Here is a 19,171-nt window from a genome sequence, read left to right on the forward strand (position 1 = left end):
CTAAAAAAATGGGGAAAAAAAAGTAATAATACTTAAAGATGATTATGATCAAATTGGAAGATGCACATAAGAGTTGGGTGATAGGTGAAAACTTATGACAAGGGGGGATGTCATCATCCGGGTCCCCAGGGGATCAAATGGAAAGAAACATGGAGTGCATGAGAGGGTGGGATGAGGATGTGGGTGCCGTGTCCTTCCTGTGCTCTTTGGGCTGATCATATGTATAGAGATGAGATGGTGTCATTCAGTAATTAGTGAGTTACTCAAAGTCTCCTTGAGCTGTTTGATGGGAAGCAGCTGGGCTCACCTTCCCAATTTCCATCCTAATTGCTTTGGTTATAATAAACGGAAGCTCACCTGTTTAGGGGTTATATCTGATGAGGGAAACATTATCTTTAAGTTATCTGATTAAGCATAATTCAAGTGAGAATAATGATCCATGAGTGACTTGTTCCAAGGGCTGGGGGAAGCCCCTTGGTTATGCGTACAGCCCGAAACAGATGAAGATTAGTGCAGATTTCTAGGAGAGGAGAGAAGATGACTTGGTACGTTGGAAAGGAATACTGGCCTGCAAATCTGGACGTCCGGATTTAAGCAACAAGGAAGTAGGTGACCTTGGCAGAGTGGCTTCTCTTCTTTGGGCATCACTCTCGTGTGTGAAATGGGTGGCTGGTTCTCACATTCTTCATCCTTGTCTTCTCTCCCCAGTACCCACTGCCCTTAGCGTATCTCACTGTCCTCTACCACAATTTACCAGGAAAGAATTAAAAGTCGTGCACCCTATGGTACAAATAATGGATTATAAAGGGGATGGGAGTTTTAAGCTAAAGGAATGAAGCACCGGCTGTAGAATTCCAGGCATTATTCAAAAGGTGGGGAAGTTATTTTGGAAGCAAAAAGGAACTTTCTGGTCACCTACAATCATAACTTGGCAGTAGCTATGCCAAGTCTGCTGTCATCTGGTACAAGTGGAAAGATACATAAGGGAGAGGCAATAGGCCTGGGTAGTTAATCACGGTAGGCAGGCCTGTATGGATGCAAAAAGGGGCAGAGGGAGACCAGAGGAGAAGGACGCGTCTCCCTGTCCTGCTTGTCTAGTTTGTGTCCCAGCTCCCTCTCTGTGGGTTCCAGGGTAGTTTATTTAAGCTAAACAACCCATATCCCTTATTATTATACTCTGTGATTAAGCAGAACGGTACAATTCTGAAAGAGAAGAGGCTGGCCCGAGTGCCTTTCGTCTCTGGACCACTCAGAGGCTAACCAGAAATGCAGAGTCTCTGACTCACTGGATCAGAATCTGCATTTTCACAAGAACCCTAGGTGATTTGTATGCACATGAAAGTTTGAGAAGAACTGAATTCATACATCGGGACATTTATTCCCCAGTAATTAAAATCCCTGGTGAGTGTCACCGAAGGCCCTTTCCCTAATTTAAGTAGTTCTCGCCATGCTGTTTTCATCCTCTGGCTACTAACACACAGTTGTCAGATCCCCCAGGCCCACTCTGAATCACTGTGGAGCTCAGCTATACATATTTAGTTCTTTTAATGTTTGCTCATAAATCAAGTCCTGCATCTCCTTAATCAATCCAGCAACTCTCCACTGAATTTGCAGCAATTTGTCAACATCTTTCTATATCTGAGAAGCTCTAGGACTGAATGTAATTTTCTTTGAGGGGACACAGGTATTATTTACAGGATTTAAAAGTCCTTTAAGATATGTGATCAAGGCTAATAATCAAACACAGTGAAGGCAGTGTATGTGCAAAGACTCCACAATCAGATGGAAACCCATCTGATAAGAGCATCAGCATGTTGGTGATCATTGTCATAGACGACATTTAGAAAGATAGTCCTTCAACACGGACCCTGTAGCCTAAATCCCAAGGATACAAAGAGGTATAAGACAGGACCACATTCCTTGGAGAAGTGTGAGTCCAGCTGGAGAGAAAGGTTTGCCATAAGTAATAGGAAGCTAGAGAAGAGTATATACCATGCACAAAATAAGTGGTTGAGACCCAGTAGAGAGAGAGGGGTGACTGTGGACTGGGGCTGTTAGGAAGCATTTCAGAGGGGCTTTAAGAACATGTGAAGGTGTCAACTAATGTAGAAAACCAGAAAGGATATTCTGGAAAGAGTACACAGAATAAAAGGATGACTCTAAACAAACACAATTTTGACTTTCTTCTTCATGGACTCTCTGCTTGCCTGTTCTGAGACTCCATTTTTCTCTCTACATTTTCTGTGTCTGCCAAGTGTTCTTTAGTTATATGTGTTACTTTAAAAAAAAAAGGATGCCTTATAAATCAAAGTAAAAAAAAATACTTAATGTTTCTTTAAATCATATAATCTCATATATCCCAAAGAAGGAAGAACTCTGAAAAGCGGTGTGTATAGAGGAAAACACAAAGTCTCCTTAGCTGCCCTTGTGTTCCCTTCAGTCTGGCTTCAGGAAGGGAGAGAGTAGCACAAATGGCCTCCAACAACATCTTTTCGGCAAAAATGTTAAGACTCAGGGGACCTGACTTCTCTAGATGGTCCGACTCTGACCAAATTTTAGGACATTGAGTGTCACTCTTTCATCTGCCTAACACGGAGTCTGTTACAATCAACCTGTTCTTCATTGGGTGATAAGACCTTCATTTGGGACTTCCAATATCTTGATTTAAAACTGATATATGTTGCTGTCAAATAACCATATAATATATTGTCCAAGTCCAGACTTTTGAGGATGAAAGCGACCTCTGTTAATATTGACACCAGAACAGCAGGCATCAACTGGGACTGTCCCAGGCTATCAGGCTGTCTGGTTAACTCAGGTAGCCTAGACCAGGCCATCGTTAGAACTCTGTTTCAGGGGAAAGAGGAGGAATTCTTGGTCGACATAGGAACATATTGTTTTGCTTTGTGAGACCGAGATTTTATTCTCTGGTTGAAGGAGACCTGTCTGGAAGCCATGTTTCTGTGAAGGACACGTTATTGTGTGGGATGAGAGATGGGGATTTGCTGGATATAATGATTTTCCCATCTCTCCCTCTCACCTCTGCTCTCACAGATTGAGTTAGAACTGCTCTCAAGGCCACAGAATAGATTGATGCATATTCTAATTCCTAATGCCTGCAGGGCAATAACTCAGGCCGATTCCTTCAGCTACAATAACAAGGTTTATTTTATTACAGTTTGAAGGCTGTTTGGGGCCTCAATAGGAGAGCTTCTCCCTTGGCTCAAATAGGCTAAACATCTGCTAAGTTTCCCCCCAACTTTCTCCTTAACTTTGCTTTATTATTATTACCCTCAGGAGGCCACTAAGCAGGAGTTGGTGGGAGGAAGAATGGAAGTGACATTTGTATCATTATTCAGCACATTTAAGCAGTTTATTATCTGGGAACTCATTCTTCTACACCCCCCCAAGGAACTTAATATGAAATAATGTTAACACATTAAGCACATAATGTGAGGCTGCATTAATTAATATAGTGTTCTGATCTCCTGCAAGCTGTAGTCCAACTGTGCTGCTTTTACTGAGCTCAAACGTGGAGGTGGGTGCCAGTGTGAGAGAGAACCTGGTGGTCCAGGGGGTGACTAGGCATGAGGTGCCGAAAAACAACCTCATTCAGTGTGATGGATAGGAGAAATGTGGAAGTTATTTTCTAAAATTGGAGAGCCTGCCACAGGAAAAAGGAATACGTTTGTATTATTGATGATCCAGAAGACACAATGGAAGCAACATAAAACATAGCTTCCTGACAAGTACACCTGGGACCAGCAGATGCATATGTAAGGTATTTTAGAAGAGGCTGGTTATTAGATGTGGAGGAACTTTGCACTAGGTGAGTGCAGATCTATAAGGAAACGAAATACAGGATCTGTAAATCGTAGACAGAACCAAAGTTACCTAGTTCTCAGCTGGAAACACATTTGAACTACAGAATTTGCTTGTTCCAACTGCTAGGTTACTATTCCCTGCATATGTACTCTCTATCTTGTAGAGTAGTAGTACATCTTATATACTCAACAGTGATCACTTTCACATTTCAAGAACATTTATTTTCATTATAACAAACATCCATTTCCTTCTCCCTGACAAAAATCTAATTTTCCTCAAGGTTCTTCCTCTTCTTTATGCAGTTGTGCTGTTCAAGAAAAACAAAATCTACCCTCAGTTTCAAAAATGAGTTCCAATTAAGCTGATCATGGTGATTGATTTCTTGCTAGTCATTGGTGTGGGAGTGCATGCATGACTCAAGTCTGGCTTGTGAGACTCACAGAGAAAATAGTTGGAGGCCTTTGCAAAGATTCTTACTCTTATGAGAATGGAAGAGAGTGTTTCTCCTCCTTTCCGGGAAAACAAATGAAGAAGGTTGGCTTCAGTGACTGCTGGCATCCATCAAAACATCATGAAAGGGGCGCCTGGGTGGCTCAGTGGGTTAAAGCCTCTGCCTTCAGATCCAGCTCCGTATTGGGCTCTCTGCTCAGTGGGGAGCCTGCTTCCCTTCCTCTCTCTCTGCCTGCCTCTCTGCCTACTTGAGATCTCTGTCTGTAAAATAAATAAATAAAATCTTAAAAAAAACACAAATCATGAAAAAATTCAGCCTGAAGAGCATCCATTGTGAGAGTAGGAAAGAAGAACAGAAATAAAGCAGATATTCCCATTGGACCAAGCCCGAAGGCCACCTACCTGTGAACTTCTGGGAGGTGAGTAAAACTCCGCTTTAGGATAATAAATTGGAATTGCTTGCATCTAAAAGCATTCTGATAACTTAATCCTATAGGAATTGATGACCAGGAACTGCATTCACTACCCAACTTTACTTGTTATTCTACCTTTATTTTGGATTATTTTTAGATTGACAGAAGAGTAACAAAAATAGTAGAGTTCTCAAACCCCTCACTCACTTTTCCCCAACATTAACATTTTACATAACTGGAGTCCAATGGTCAAAACAGGACATTAACTTTGATACAATGCTGTGAATAAACTACAGACCTTATTTGAATTCCATAACTTTTTTTTTTTTTTAAATGAATATCCATTTTTCTCTTTTGGGATCTTACTCAGAATCCCACATTGCATTTAGTTACAATTGCTCCTTAGCATCTTCTAATCTGTAATGGGTCCTTCATCCTTCTTTTTCTTTTACTATCTTGACATTTTTGGCAAGTGCTGATCAGTTATTTTTCATGATCATTGGTTACAACTCTTCAGCTCTGGTTTTCACACTGAAGACACTTGGCATTTTGGTGGATTCACAAATAAGTTATTCAGTGTTTTGGGCTTCTCTGGTAGTAGCCTTTCCTGGAAACATTGTCCCTTAAAGCAAGAGTGGCAATCACCAAAGTACATGAGTTCACTTAGGAGTACCATCTAGGTTTTTTTTTTTTTTTTTTTAAAGATTTATTTATTGTTTTAGAGAAATAGAGCAACAGTGAGGGACAGAAGCAGAGAGAGAGAGAGAGAATCTCAAGCAGACTGAGCCACTCAGGAGCTCCAGGAATACTTTTAGTTTTATAAGCAAAATGGATGTTGTCTTAATTATTTTTTGGTCTTTGATGGTCTTTTGAAGTTTTCAGGATTTTGTAAGATTTTAGGCCATAAAGGTCACATTCTTCACATATGTGTTAAATACTTAGTATAAGCAAGGAATTGTACTTCTTGTAAAGGACATTTGATGATATGACGTAGTCCCTGCTTTCAAGAGAAGCAGACCATTGAGAAGACAGTGAGCAGTGGTCCATAGGTGTCTTAGCAGTTGTGTCCAAAAGTCCGCAGTCTGTTATTGTAATCAGCATGTGATATATCTGGACCAGTTGCTTAGAGAAGAAATATGAGTCCTGGAAGGGGAAAGTGTGTTCTTCACTTAATTCTGGAAAAACATGTAAGAGAGAGCAGGTATCTCCTATGTCAGCAGAATCAAGGAAGATTTGCCTAATGTAGAAGATTTAAGCAGATGGAAATTTTTCCTTGTAAACTCTCCAGGTCTTGAAAATTTGGTGTCTGACGACTGAAATTTCAGACATTCTTTAAGTAAGACCACTGACCTGTAAGAGTCCTCCCCCAAACCATAGAAATAAGTATGGAATCAACATTATTATAGGTTTTGCAAAGGCAAGGTATCAGTGAGATATATCTTACCATAATGTAGAACATTGTAATTAATAATAATTAATGTGAACATGCTATTTTCCTAGAAACAATTGTCACTCTCTGAAGCTCAAAAAATATTGTGGTCACAAAAATTACAATTTGCTCTGAAATAGCTAAAACATGTGAAGCTTAATCTGTAATGCCTTGTAGCCAATGAAGCTGTGTTGGGTTGCTGCCATTGATTAAATGTAGTAGCAGAGCTGGAGCATTTAATCAATCATAAAAGCCACTTTAATGCATTGTATCACTCCAAAGCTGGAGCGATTAGAGCAGTTGCACTGTTGGTCAGAATGCAAAATGTGGAACAAAAAAACGGAAGGCAAAAAGAATGACTTTCTTCTACATTCAGGTCTTCATGTCTCAAAATGTGCAAAATGGATAAAGTTTTGTATGCATTATGTGGATCATTTTAGCTGCATAGATGGGAAAAAAACAACCATCATTTGCTATGTGTAGAGTTATGCCCCACACGTGAGCATAAACAAGTGTAATAGTTTGAGATAGAAAATAATAGTGGGTTTTTGAAGAATACTGGATAGTTTATGATGTGTCACTTTCCTTGAAAATTACTTAATCCTTGCCCAAATGAGGAATTCTGATATTGTTCATGTAATTGCTACAGCAAAGAAAAGAAGCAATTGCCAGAATAAGAAGGAAGAGGAGGAAAGGAAAGGGTGGTGGGGTAGGGCAGAGAAGAAAAAGGAGACAGACTGAGACCTGTTACTGGTTTTCAGATTTGTTAAAAGAAAATGGTGAGACCTGTGACTCATAATAGGACATGGAATGATCTGGGAGCAGGAGAAGTAATGATAATGTAGAATTACATGACAAAAGAGAATAGAGAGGGATTATCGGTTTTGATAGGTGGATGACAGTTTTTCTTGGTCCATTTTGAGGAAGAATTCTACTTAGCACCATAACTATATAGTACAATTATATTACTATATAGTACATTGTACTATGTGTACTATACAGTACAATTACAATTACTTGCACTGATAGCATATACATGTGTGTATGCATATCTTTAGTTAAGAATGAATCTAGGGGCACCTGGAAGGCTCAGTCAGGTAAGCATCTGCCTTTAGCTTAGGTTATGATCCTGGGGTCCTGAGATAGAGCCCCTCACTGAGCTCCCTACTCAGGGAGGAGACTGCTTCTCTCTCTGCCCTCAATTCATGCTCTCTTTCTCTCTCTCTCTCTCTCTTTCTCTCTGTCTCAAATAAATAAATAAGAATCTAAAGAAAGAAAGAAACGAAGAAAGAAACAAACAAACTGTGGATCCTAGAACTTATGGAATAGGCAAATAACACCCCTGCCAGTGGTCTCTTCTTGTATCATTCTGCACTCTTTACTGCCAAAACATTGACTCATCTGCAGAACTAAGCTGAAGGAGAGTCTGAGTTCTTACTGCTTACATGAAGCCTTCACATTGCCTTTTGTGTTCTGTTCCTCTTCTGGCTCACCTTTTTGCCTTAGTGTTTTGGGATACAGTTCTTGATTATTTTTACAAATAATCAAGTTGTGGTTCTTGATTATTTTTAAAAACCACTTTGAGGTATGATTGACATACATGACATTGTGCTGATTTAATGTATATAGCTTGATGACTTTGGACATAAATATACTTTTTTAAAAAGAGTTATTTGATAGTGGAAGGAGCAGAGGGAGAGGGAGTCCCAAGCAGACTCCTTGCTAAGCATGGAGCCTAACCCTGGGATGGGATCACAACCTGAGCCAAAATCAAGAATCTAACATTAGGCAACTGGGTCACCCAGGCACCCTAGAATCTAACATTAGGCAACTGGGTCACCCAGGCACCCTGAACATAAATATACTTCTATAAAAGCGTCCCTACAGTCTGTGCCATCAACAATCCATCACCTTGAAGAGGCTTTCTTCTCTTTTTCTTTTTTTTTTTTTTAATGGATGTTAGTTTTGATTACATAGTGATAGTCATACAATAAGCACCTTTTAAATGCCTTTAAAAAGTCAATTCATCTGGTTTGAAGTTTTGAGCTGTAGTGAGCATGATGAATGGCCACAGTCCTCAAGGAATTCATAATATTGAGAAGGCAGTATTAATACACATGACATTACATGATGTGAACAGCTTGTGTAAGAGAGCATGTAAATATAAATTGTGGGATAAAATTCCTGGAGAGCTGAGAAGTTCAAGTGAAAATATAGTCAGCAAGACCTAAAGTGGTCTGGGAGAACTTCAGGGAGGAGGAGGGACTAAACGTGGGCCATCATGATGGAGTTGATTAATAGAAATAAACAGAAAATTGTAGAGAATCGACCAAGGCCTTATGAGCTAAAGAATCTACCTAAAGTTTCCCATGAAACAGTAGAAGAGACAGATATTTTTAGGGGTGATTGGAAATATTAGAGGAGGCAAAGTCCTGAGCATAACTGCCCAAGAGGTCACTCTTTTGAAAAAGTTTCAAGATGAGTATTCATGATACCGTGTCTGTTAATGCATTTCTTTAATGACAGAGGGTAACAATGCTAAGGAAAATCACAAGAAAACGGGCCAGGGGTACAGTTTGTTTTAAAAGACAAACTAAGGAGTGGCTCTGAAGGCACAGTGTTGGAGGGCAGTGTGGAGGTCATGGGGTTGGCATGGGGAAGGATTCAGGGTACTGGAGGACTAATAACCCTTACTCATTACTTTACGGCAGGTTCTGGATGTCTATATGCATGGCAGCAGTAGCTGTATTTCTTCTTTCTTTTCTAAATTCTAAAAAACTTCTTTCTAAATTTCTTCTTTCTATTCTCTGTTTTTTTCTTTTCAGAATTAGAAGCTCTGCATTTTAGTTGGGATAGAACAATGCCCAAAATAAACACTAAAATTTCCAGACTTGCTTGTAGTTAGGTGCAGCCATTTATTTGTCTAAGACTTGCCCAATGGAATGTGAGCCAATTCATGTGTTGAATTTCTAGGCCATGCCCTTAAAAGAGAGTAGGCATGACCTCTGTATCCTCTTGTTCCTCTTTTCTGTGGACCAGAATATGGATGTAATGAGCTATCTTGAATCACAGGGATGAGGTAGCACCCTGGAAAGGACAGAGCCATAAAATGGAAGGAATCTGAGTCTCCACATCGGTGGTATCACCATGCCAGGCCCAGACTAAACAACTTCTCTTCAAGAGGGAAATGTACTACTTTTTTGTCTTAAGCCACTATATTTCAGGAGTCTGTTTTACATTGTGATTTTTGTCAAGAAGTTCATATTTTGGTGTATGCTTCCTAAAGACTTAATTGGTAATTCTTGAGTAAATTCTGGAAAGATATTTCAGTATGCATATGTAACATGTAATCTGATAACATTTTCTTGGGAAGAATTTGGTTTTGTTCTTGGCTTCAGAGATAATTCACTCTGTAGGAAGGATGGCAGCTTCACGGTCCTATTTATATTTTCCCCTTATTTATTCTTGTTGATGGTGGAGTAAGGTACCACAAATTTATGGCTTGCTGTGTTCAGACTGTTGTGTGTCACTTTTGGAGTTAACTAGAAGACTCTAGTTACTTATTTTATAATCTTTCTTCTGGAAGCTCTTGAAAATTGGGTTTTAAAACATTTAGGCATAGAACCTCATTGCAAGGGTTACAACATCTCTACTTTGAACTTTCAAAAGACCAGGAGGTGTCCTCATTTGCCAGCAGCTGTCGTGTGGGGTCATTCTTGTCAGCCAGTTTATCACACATGGAGAGGCTTATTCTCTGCGGGGTTTCATACTTTCATTTCTCTGACTTCATTAACACAAAATAATTGATGAATGCAGCCTTTGAGAAGGTACAGGTGTGGGTGTTGGAGAAGTACAGAGCTGCGCAGTTCTTAAGGGAACAAATCCTTTTCAAAAGTCATTCTGTGTTCTCTCCTGCTTGGCCCACCCTCTCATCCCAAAGTCACTCCTGACTAAGGCCAAGGTTCACAACCTTGCAACACTGTCCTTCCAGGTCTGCAGGGTGAAGTTTCAGGATGGCCGTGGACCCTGAAGGAGAGAAGTGTGACGTCACTCAGGTTATAAAACCACAGCCTCTGAGCTAATTAAGAGTGATCCAGTTCCTGAGTCATCAAGCATTATCAGAAGCAAGAGATTGGCTCTAAAAATTAGTTTAATATTAACAAAATCAAAATCCTCTTTCCTTTCTTTCACTGAGCTAATGCACTTTTGTGTCTGTTTATCCTTCATGTTTTCCCCTTTTCTGTCTTTCATGATTCCTCCTTCCTTTTGGCTGAAGAAATAGCACTTTCAAAGTTATACCGGGCTAGCAGGGTGTGAGAAAGGCAGGTTTAGAAACCGCAGAACCCCACAGGGCAGAGGAGGTAGGTTTGTGTGTCTGGGGAGCCACTGTTCTTTCGGCCTCAGAAGCAGCCCTGTTCAGTCTCTGCACCAGCCAGGTGCCCAGCAAAGATTCAGTGACATGCAAGTATATCAGGCAGATTTCCTAATTTATGTCTGTGGGATTTGCAAACTTCGCTATAATGTATTCTGAAAATTTTGCATCCTTTCAACAAGATGTATTGAATCTCAGGCCGTGGTTTGTGATTGATCCCAGTGCTGGGGTAATATGTTAGAATGTCGCCCTTATCTGACAGGCCTTTATTATGGATTTTAAAAGGCAGGTATCCTGGGTAAAAATCCTCAAAGGTCATTCCTGGGGAAAAAAATTTTAGGATCTTTCATGGGTGTGAAATGGAGAAATGTTTCCCTTCACCATGTGCATGGTGCTAAGTACCTGTGGTTAATTTCAGCCAACTGCCTCAGGGTGCGGTTGGTCTGTTTGGAAAACTGCCCTAGCCCAAGGTCATGACCAACATTCCCAAGTAGGAGACATTGATTTTCTTTAGTCTGTTCTATAGCTTAAGAGTGCCTGCAACCTAGACCAGTTTATTCCAAATAAATATCCTTGGGATCAAGAGGACCCTACAGGAGTGTCATCATAGGCATCCCTTGGAAAAATTGGGAAATCAGTGAAACCTAAACTTTGCCTATCTTTTCACCCAAATTCCTTACTCAAGTTTCTATCTGAGGTTTCAATCTTAAGAATCTCTGCAAAGGATATTGGTAATAATGCGATTTGTGACTGCTAACAGAGGTTTAATCAATGTCTTGAGGATTAAAAGCCCCACGCCTCAAAGGAATAAAACTGTAATGATTGAATGAAAGCCTATTTGGCTAATGTTGGGGGAGAGAAACTAGGACTCGGGCCCCATAAATCAAATTGTTGACAGGCTTACGTCCAGCCAGGCTGACCCGTTTCCTCCCCTGGGGTAAAGAAAACAAAACACTGATAGCAGATCAAGTATTGCCAGCTGCATTTGGGGACATCAAATGTAGCAGATTTTTTCAGGGTAGCTGTCCTGGGTCCTTTTCACAGATTTGCTGAGTCACTGTAGAAGCAGAATTTCCTTGTTGGTTCAGAGAAGAAGTAGTTAGGGTAAATGATTTCATTTTTCAATCCGAAGGTGATTTCTTTTGTCTTAGGCTCCTGTGGCCCAGGGAAAGCAGGGAAAGAAAGAATGGAGGTGGTGAAAAATGTAGAAGCCCTGGTGAACTTTCTCGAGCCTCAAGCCTGTCTTCGAGAGAAAAAGTTGTCTTAGTTAGAGAAGAGTTACAGGGAAATGTTGCCTCAAACACCCTGGGATCGATGGCATTCCCACTCAGTTCAGAGCTGATTCTAATTTTGCTCTTTGGATACTGTTTTGTGGAACTACTGCAATGTGTTATTTTTTGTAACAGATGGCTTTCCAGGTATGTGGCAAAATTACCCTATTTTATTTGGGCATCGATCAAATTTTAGAAGGGTAAAATGAAATGATTTGGAACAAATATGATACTTCCCCCCCCACTGTCAGGTGCAAACTTTTAAAAGTGAAGTTGTTTGCTAGCAAATATACTTATGTAAACTCCAGGTTATATACTCCTACTTTCAGGAGGGGAGAAGTGGTACAAAGCTAAGCAGAGATGTCGTCATTGTTCAGACCGAAAGGGCAGAATGTCACAACCCAGGACTAGAGCTACCAGTTGTAGGATGTAAAGGAACCCAGCTTCTCTCTCTCTGGTATGATTTGAGAAGTGAAGGTCAGGCCCCTCCTGAACCAAGAGAATTTGTGAGTTGCAGGATGGGAAGAGTACAAGAATCCAGTCGGGTTTTTATCAGGGATTGGGGTATGACATAAAACATAGGAACATACCTTAGAACACCATTGGACACATTCAATCCATCTTAAATTTCCTCATTGTCATTATTGTTATGTCCAAATTATTTCCCTGTGCGTGTGTCACCCTTTGTACTTCCCATAACATTTTATCCCTATTGGCTTGCTTGCCTTTCTTATTGGACTGTGGGTTGACGATGGTAGGGACTGAGCTTCAGGAAGCTGGGTCTTAGAATTCTGTGCTTGTCTAAACTTGGATACTAGATATGAAAATGTAAAGCAAGTGTTATTTTGCATGTGGAAAATTTTCTCAGCAGATGTTTTTCTACCTTGGAAGAGAAATAGCAGCCATGTGCAAACCTAGTAAGTAGGTCCTTGTCATCTGTATCATGAATCAGAAGTCACCGCACAAAGGCAGATGTGACTATGGCAGCTTCTGGAGATAGGTTCACCTATCTTCTTGGGGCATGCGTCTATTTCCTGTAGTGTGATACTTCATTTGGTGGTGGCCCGGAGCTCAGATGGCTCTAATCTGATTCAGCTAACTAGATGCACCTGGCTGAGACCTTAAAGGCAGCTGTAAACATCAGGACATGATGATGTGCAGCTTTTGTAGAAAGCACATTTAGGGAGTCACCTCTTTTTTTTTTTTTTTTTTTCCTTTGCAGCAGTTGTATTGGATGTTCTAGTGTCTAGTGCCTAGAGTTTTCAATGTTAAGCAACAGGTGGCACTATCAGTGGGATTTCTACTGGAACACTCTGTGGTGTGCATGGATGTATCTTTTTGTTACATTAAGAATAGATTCTGTTGTCTGCAACTAGGAGCTGACCCACAGAATAATTGGGACCAGAAGTGGTTGCACATTCTCAAAGAAAGGGGAATGTGGGATAAGCTCTCTGGTCTGGGTGGGGAAAGATCCAGTTACCATTAAGGGTGGAGCACTGGTACTATTCCATACCACCTAGAGGAAACTGTTACGCTTATCACTCGGGGCCACTTGGATTGAAGGAGTGGTTTTGACAAATGGGAAAAAAAAGAAGAAGAAACCTGTGGGAGAACATTACAGAAACCACAGTTACAGGGGGAAAGTCTGGCTGCTTCTAACTACATGGAAATGCTGAACAACAGCAGACTTGGGGTCTTAGAGAACAGAGGCATTTCATGGCCTCACCTAAAATAATTTCCTATAGCTTTAGGGCTGATGTGTGCAAAGGCGCCACAGGATCTGTCCCTCTAGGGTGTGGGTTTAAAACATAGGCTGAATTCATAGCTTTCTTTCCCCAGTCTCTCTGATAAAAGATAGGACATTGGTTGGAAAAGAAGTAGACCCTGGAATAATGGAGTTGGAACATTTAGGAGAATTGGATTAAGTCCAGATTCCCTGAACATCCTAAGGCAGCAGAAACGATCCTTCTCTCCTGTTAATGAGGCTGATTCTGTGATGCCTGAGGCATTGTGATGACTTCGCACAATAAGGTGCCAGGTTTCTTCCTGCTTCACTCGACCACATCTGGCATCTGGAGTTAGATCCCAGTATGCTCTTGGGGATCAGTTATAAATCAAACGTAGGTGTTGATTTAAGCATTTCAATATTTTACATCAACAAAAAATCTTGGGAAATACCAATGGGAATTGATCCCAAGGATGCAAGATAAGTGAGGGAAAAACTCATTTTAGATGCATTTGAATTTGTCAGTTTTAGTACATTTACAAGAAATATCAGATTCATTGTGCTACTACCAAACGAACTCAAGTAACTGGATGTGTATTTAATTATTATCTGGAATTGTTGAGTAAAAACTGGACCTTTGTCAAATGAAGTGAAAGTGACAAATTTTCATTTGTGTATTTAATTATTTTCTGGAGTTGTTGAGTAAAACTGGACCTTTGTCAAATGAAGTGAAAATGACAAATGCCTTGGGTTTACTGTAAAGCAAGAAATCTAGAGTCTTAGGAAGACATGGGATTTGGAATGGACTTAATACATACAACTGGTCCATTCTTCCGAAACATGTCCTATAAGGGAACTTAGATGATACTCACCTGATCTCATGTTAAAAATACACTGATGAGGGCGCCTGGGTGGCTCAGTGGGTTGAGCCGCTGCCTTCGACTCGGGTCATGATTTCGGGATCCTGGGATCGAGTCCCATATCGGGCTCTCTGCTCAGCACGGAGCCTGCTTCCTCCTCTCTCTCTCTCTGCCTGCCTCTCTGCCTACTTGTGATCTCTCTCTCTGTCAAATAAATAAGTGAAATCTTTAAAAAAAAAAAAAATACACTGATGAGGGAAGCACCAGAGAGATTTTAAAAATTACTTCATTGGCTGGTCTCTCTAGGCTTTGATAAAAATGGGGAAAGCAACTATTTAAGTGGCTTCCTGATATGAAAATGTTGGGTACTTAGAGCACCAGAGGCAATTATTAGCCATTATAGCCCAGAAGCAAGATAAACGTTACCATCGAAGGCAGCAAAGCATAAGTGGTAATCAGAATAATTTGATCTACATGGAATTTTGGAAACAGCTAATTGATCATGGTTTCCTAGAACTGAAATGGGCACCCCATTAAAATTCCGCTTGATTTTTATGCCTGAATAAAAAAGATATATATAATTCAGACTTAGTGACTAGAAGTCTGACTTGAACAACACTATAGATACTTGCAGACCCTCAACTAACTTACAAAACCCCTGGCTTCATTGAAGTGAAGGAGAAGTTGGTCATGCTTATGGAAGGATCTTACATATAACTTTCCAAGTTATATTGTAGATCTTCCACTAGTCTTCCCCAAACAGACCTATGGCAAATTCAAGTTTAATTATTTGCTGACCATTAGGAAATCACCTGGTTTTGAGAGAAAATTGTTGGATATTGTCTCTAGGAATACAGTACTCTCTGGTGACTCAGGACAGTATTGTGATTCAGAGATCAGAACTAAGATTTATGAATACTAAGTGGTAAAGAGAATTTATGTCTGATGTTATATAATAGTGGGTCTGGTGGGTCCCCACTGTGTTCACTAGTGCATAGATGGAAAGAGTATATCCTCAGAAAAAGGCAGGATTCTTATGGTTAGTCTCCTAACTTGTGGAATGGTAACTATTAAAAGCCAAGTGGGAAGCCTTGGAACTAAAGGAAATATATACCTGGAATAATTGCAGAGATTGGTCCATCTTTTATGGACTTGCAAGATTCAAAGATGGTTAATTTTTATTATGTCCTAGTTAGTTCTTCTGTAGGGTCTATAGTGTGACAGAAGAATCTTGGGAAGTGACAGTAGATTATTATGGTACATGTAATTAAATAATGGCTTCAAGTGTAAGCGCTGTTCCAGATGTGTTTATATATATGATAGATAATCCCAGCTGTTGGCTTCTGTTCTTCAGCTATTTATCTTGAAACTGTGGTCCCTTTCCCACATCCTAATAAACACCATTAGAAATAGTTTCTTTTCACCTGGAAGTACAAGAGTAACTTGATCTGGGCTATGCCAATCTCTATTCGCTTTAATTTATTCCTCAGGAACATTCATCACACAATTCCTCAGGACAACGTGCTAGCCTACCAAAATGACATCATGCTGATAGGACCAAAGAAGCAGGAAGTAGCGGGTATCCTGAATAGTTCAATGAGATACATGTGTGCAGGCCATCTCCATGAAGATGTTGGGGATGTATCCTTGAGTATATTGAGGATATGTCTGCCAAAAGAAAATACAAGTTGCAACACATGTCACCTCTCATTAAGAAAGTAGCACAATGTTTAATGGGTCTATTTTGATTTGGGAGACAACATAAAGCACATTATTTCAACTTATTTTCCTATCATGCTTATAGCCTTGAACAAGAGGAGGGTTTACAGGGTCTGACTGGTAATACAAGCAACACTGGTTTTGGGGTTTCATGAGCCAGAGAATTCGATGGTGCCAAAATACCTGAAACAGAGCAAGGTGCTCTACAGGCCTGTCATAAACTCAGTAGGATAATTACATAGTAGTGCAATTGCTGGATCATAGAGTAGTTCTCTTTTTAACTTTTTGAGGAGCCACCATACTGTTTTCCAGAATGGCTGCACCAGTTTTCATTCCCACCAGTAGCACATCTTCGCCAATACCTGCTGTTTCTTGTGTTGTTGGTTTTAGTCATTCTGAGGTATGAGGTGATATCTCACTGTGGTTTTCATTTGTATTTCCCTGGTTGTCAGTGATATTGAACACCTTTTCATGTGTTGGCCATTTGAATGTCATCTTTGGAAAAATGTCATTCATGTCTTCTATCCATTTTTTAATTAAATTATTCATCTTTTGGGTGTTGAGTTTTATAAGTTCTTTACGTATTTTGGATACTAACTAGGTATTTGGCCAAAGAATATAAAAATAGTGATTCAAAGGGACACGTGCTCCCCAGTGTTTATAGTGGCATTATCTACAATAGCCAAACTATGGAAACAGCCCAAGTGTCCACTGACCAATGAATGGATAAAAAAGATATATATACAATGGAGTATTACTCAGTCTAAAAAGGAATGAAATCTTGCCATTTATAATGACACAGATGGAGCTAGAGGGTACTATGCTTAGTGAAATAAGTCAGAGAAAGACAAATACCATATGATCTCACTCATATTGGGAATTTAAGAAACAAAGCAAGCATGGGGGTAAAAGAGGCAAACCAAGAAATAGACTCTACTATAGAGAATAAACTGATGGTTACCAGGGTGGAGGTGGGCATGGGAGATGGGTTAACTAGGTAGGGGGGATTAAGGAGTACACTTGTTTTGATGAGCACTGGGTATTGTATGGAAATGTTGAATCACTAAATTGTACACCTGAAAGTACTGTTAAACTGTGTTAGTAATATTTTAAATAAAAATGAAAAATAAACTCAATAGGAAATCATAGTTGCGGTCTCTAGACTTTTGAAGCAAAGCCAAGGCTTCCTTTTCAGAAACAAATAATTTTTCTTTTGAGAAATAGTTTTTAGCTTGCCAGTGCATTCTTTTTTTTATCATTATTATTTTTTATTAGGTTCAGTTAGCCGATATATAGTACATCATTAATTTTTGGTGTAGTGTTCACCGATTCATTAGTTGCATATATCACCCAGCCAGTGAATTCTAACAGAGAGGGAATCAAGGAACACTCAGTTACATTTGACTTAAGCTGCTTGTTTCAAACCGGGTGTAATCAAACCTATCATGTGATAAAGTCAGATGAGTCCAACAATACTTATCAGCAGATCATACTATTAGGATCTTGGGCATAGAGAAGTCCTGTAGCCTTGAAAATAAGCTGCCAGGGGTGCCTGGGTGGCTCAGTGGGTTAAAGCCTCTGCCTTCAGCTCAGGTCGTTGTGATCCCAGAGTCCTGGACCGAGCCCTGCATCACGCTCTCTGCTCAGCAGGGAGACTGCTTCCCTCCTCTATCTCTGCCTGCCTCTCTGCCTACTTGTGATCTCTGTCTGTGTCAAATAAATAAATAAAATCTTAAAAAAAAATAAGCTTCCAGAAAGGATGCCTCACCTACCAATGTGCCTGAGCAGAGCTGATTTGGTTGGCACCCCCTTGGAATATTCTCTAAGAAAGAGCCCTCCTTCTCCGTTGGCTTTCTTTGGGATGGGAAACATACAGAACTTAAGAAGGTGATATTAAAATTTAAGAATATTTTCCATGAAACATACTCATCAGGGGAGGGGCAAAGACTTGGATCTGTGCTTCTTGGAATGTGGATGATGTGCCATTTTTAACCCTGTGCCTTTAGACATATGAGGAATGAGCCTAAGAAAGGGTCGATGAATTGCCCAAGGGGACAGTCTTAGGAAATGGTGCAGCTGCCATTGAAAGTTCAAGGACTCTCATTCCTCATCCACTGTGTTGTACTCTGCACTATAACTTTGCTTCTATTGCGCTTTACCTCTCATTTCTTGAAGTGCCCTTTAGGAGCACTTCCGACTCTGTACTCAGAGCTGTTAGAATAGGTCCCTAGTCTCTCCTAGGCTCTAGGGAGTTTTCATTTGTCAACGTCCACCCTCACCTGGCACCCCACTGGGTCACTTTTCCATCTTGCTCCTCATGCATGAGTGGTTGGTCTTCAGGCTACTTTTCTCAGAATCTGCCAGGTTTATGTCATCATCGCTCTTGTCCTTTGTGCCTGTCAATGTGGTGTTGATCTCTGCTCATTATCTAATTTACATCATAAAATTCATGGAGAATGCAAAGGAAGATCCAAGGAAATATTTAAGTAGACAAAACTTGATTGATGAGACTGCAAAGCTATAAGAATATAATCATTTTTATCTTGAGACAATAGTTCTTTAGCTATTTGAAGATGGTTCCCATTTTCCTCTTTAAGGCTTCTATCTCCAGGAAGAACTGCCTCAGTCTTTTTGAAGAGTCCTCATTGGGACTAGTGTTACTTTATTCTTAGTGAACAATGAGCTTTCTTGTGGATAGGCACCCATTTTTTTTTTCTTAAGCAAGTTTACCAATTATGCTACCATCAGCATGCAAAAAATCCCCAATTTTATTCTTGTTCTTTTTTTTGTTTTGTTTTAAGACTTATTTATTTTAAAGCAGATGTGGGTGTGAATGGGGGTAGGGACAGAGGGTGAGGGGAAATAAATCTCAAGTAGATTTCCTGCAGAGCTTGATCTCATGACCCTGAGATCATAAGCTGAACTGAAATCAAAAGTCAGTCTACGGCCATACCACCCTGAACGCACCCGATCTCGTCTGAAATCAAAAGTCAGATACTCAATTGAATGAGCCACCCTGGTACCCCTCTCCTCCTTGTTCTAATCACTGTATTTTTATGAGGGGTGAGAAGTTTTATGCTCCTTTAAAAAAAATAGTGTTATATTT

The sequence above is a fragment of the Mustela nigripes genome, chromosome 8 (assembly GCF_022355385.1).
Source record: "Mustela nigripes isolate SB6536 chromosome 8, MUSNIG.SB6536, whole genome shotgun sequence".
NCBI lineage: Eukaryota > Metazoa > Chordata > Mammalia > Carnivora > Mustelidae > Mustela > Mustela nigripes.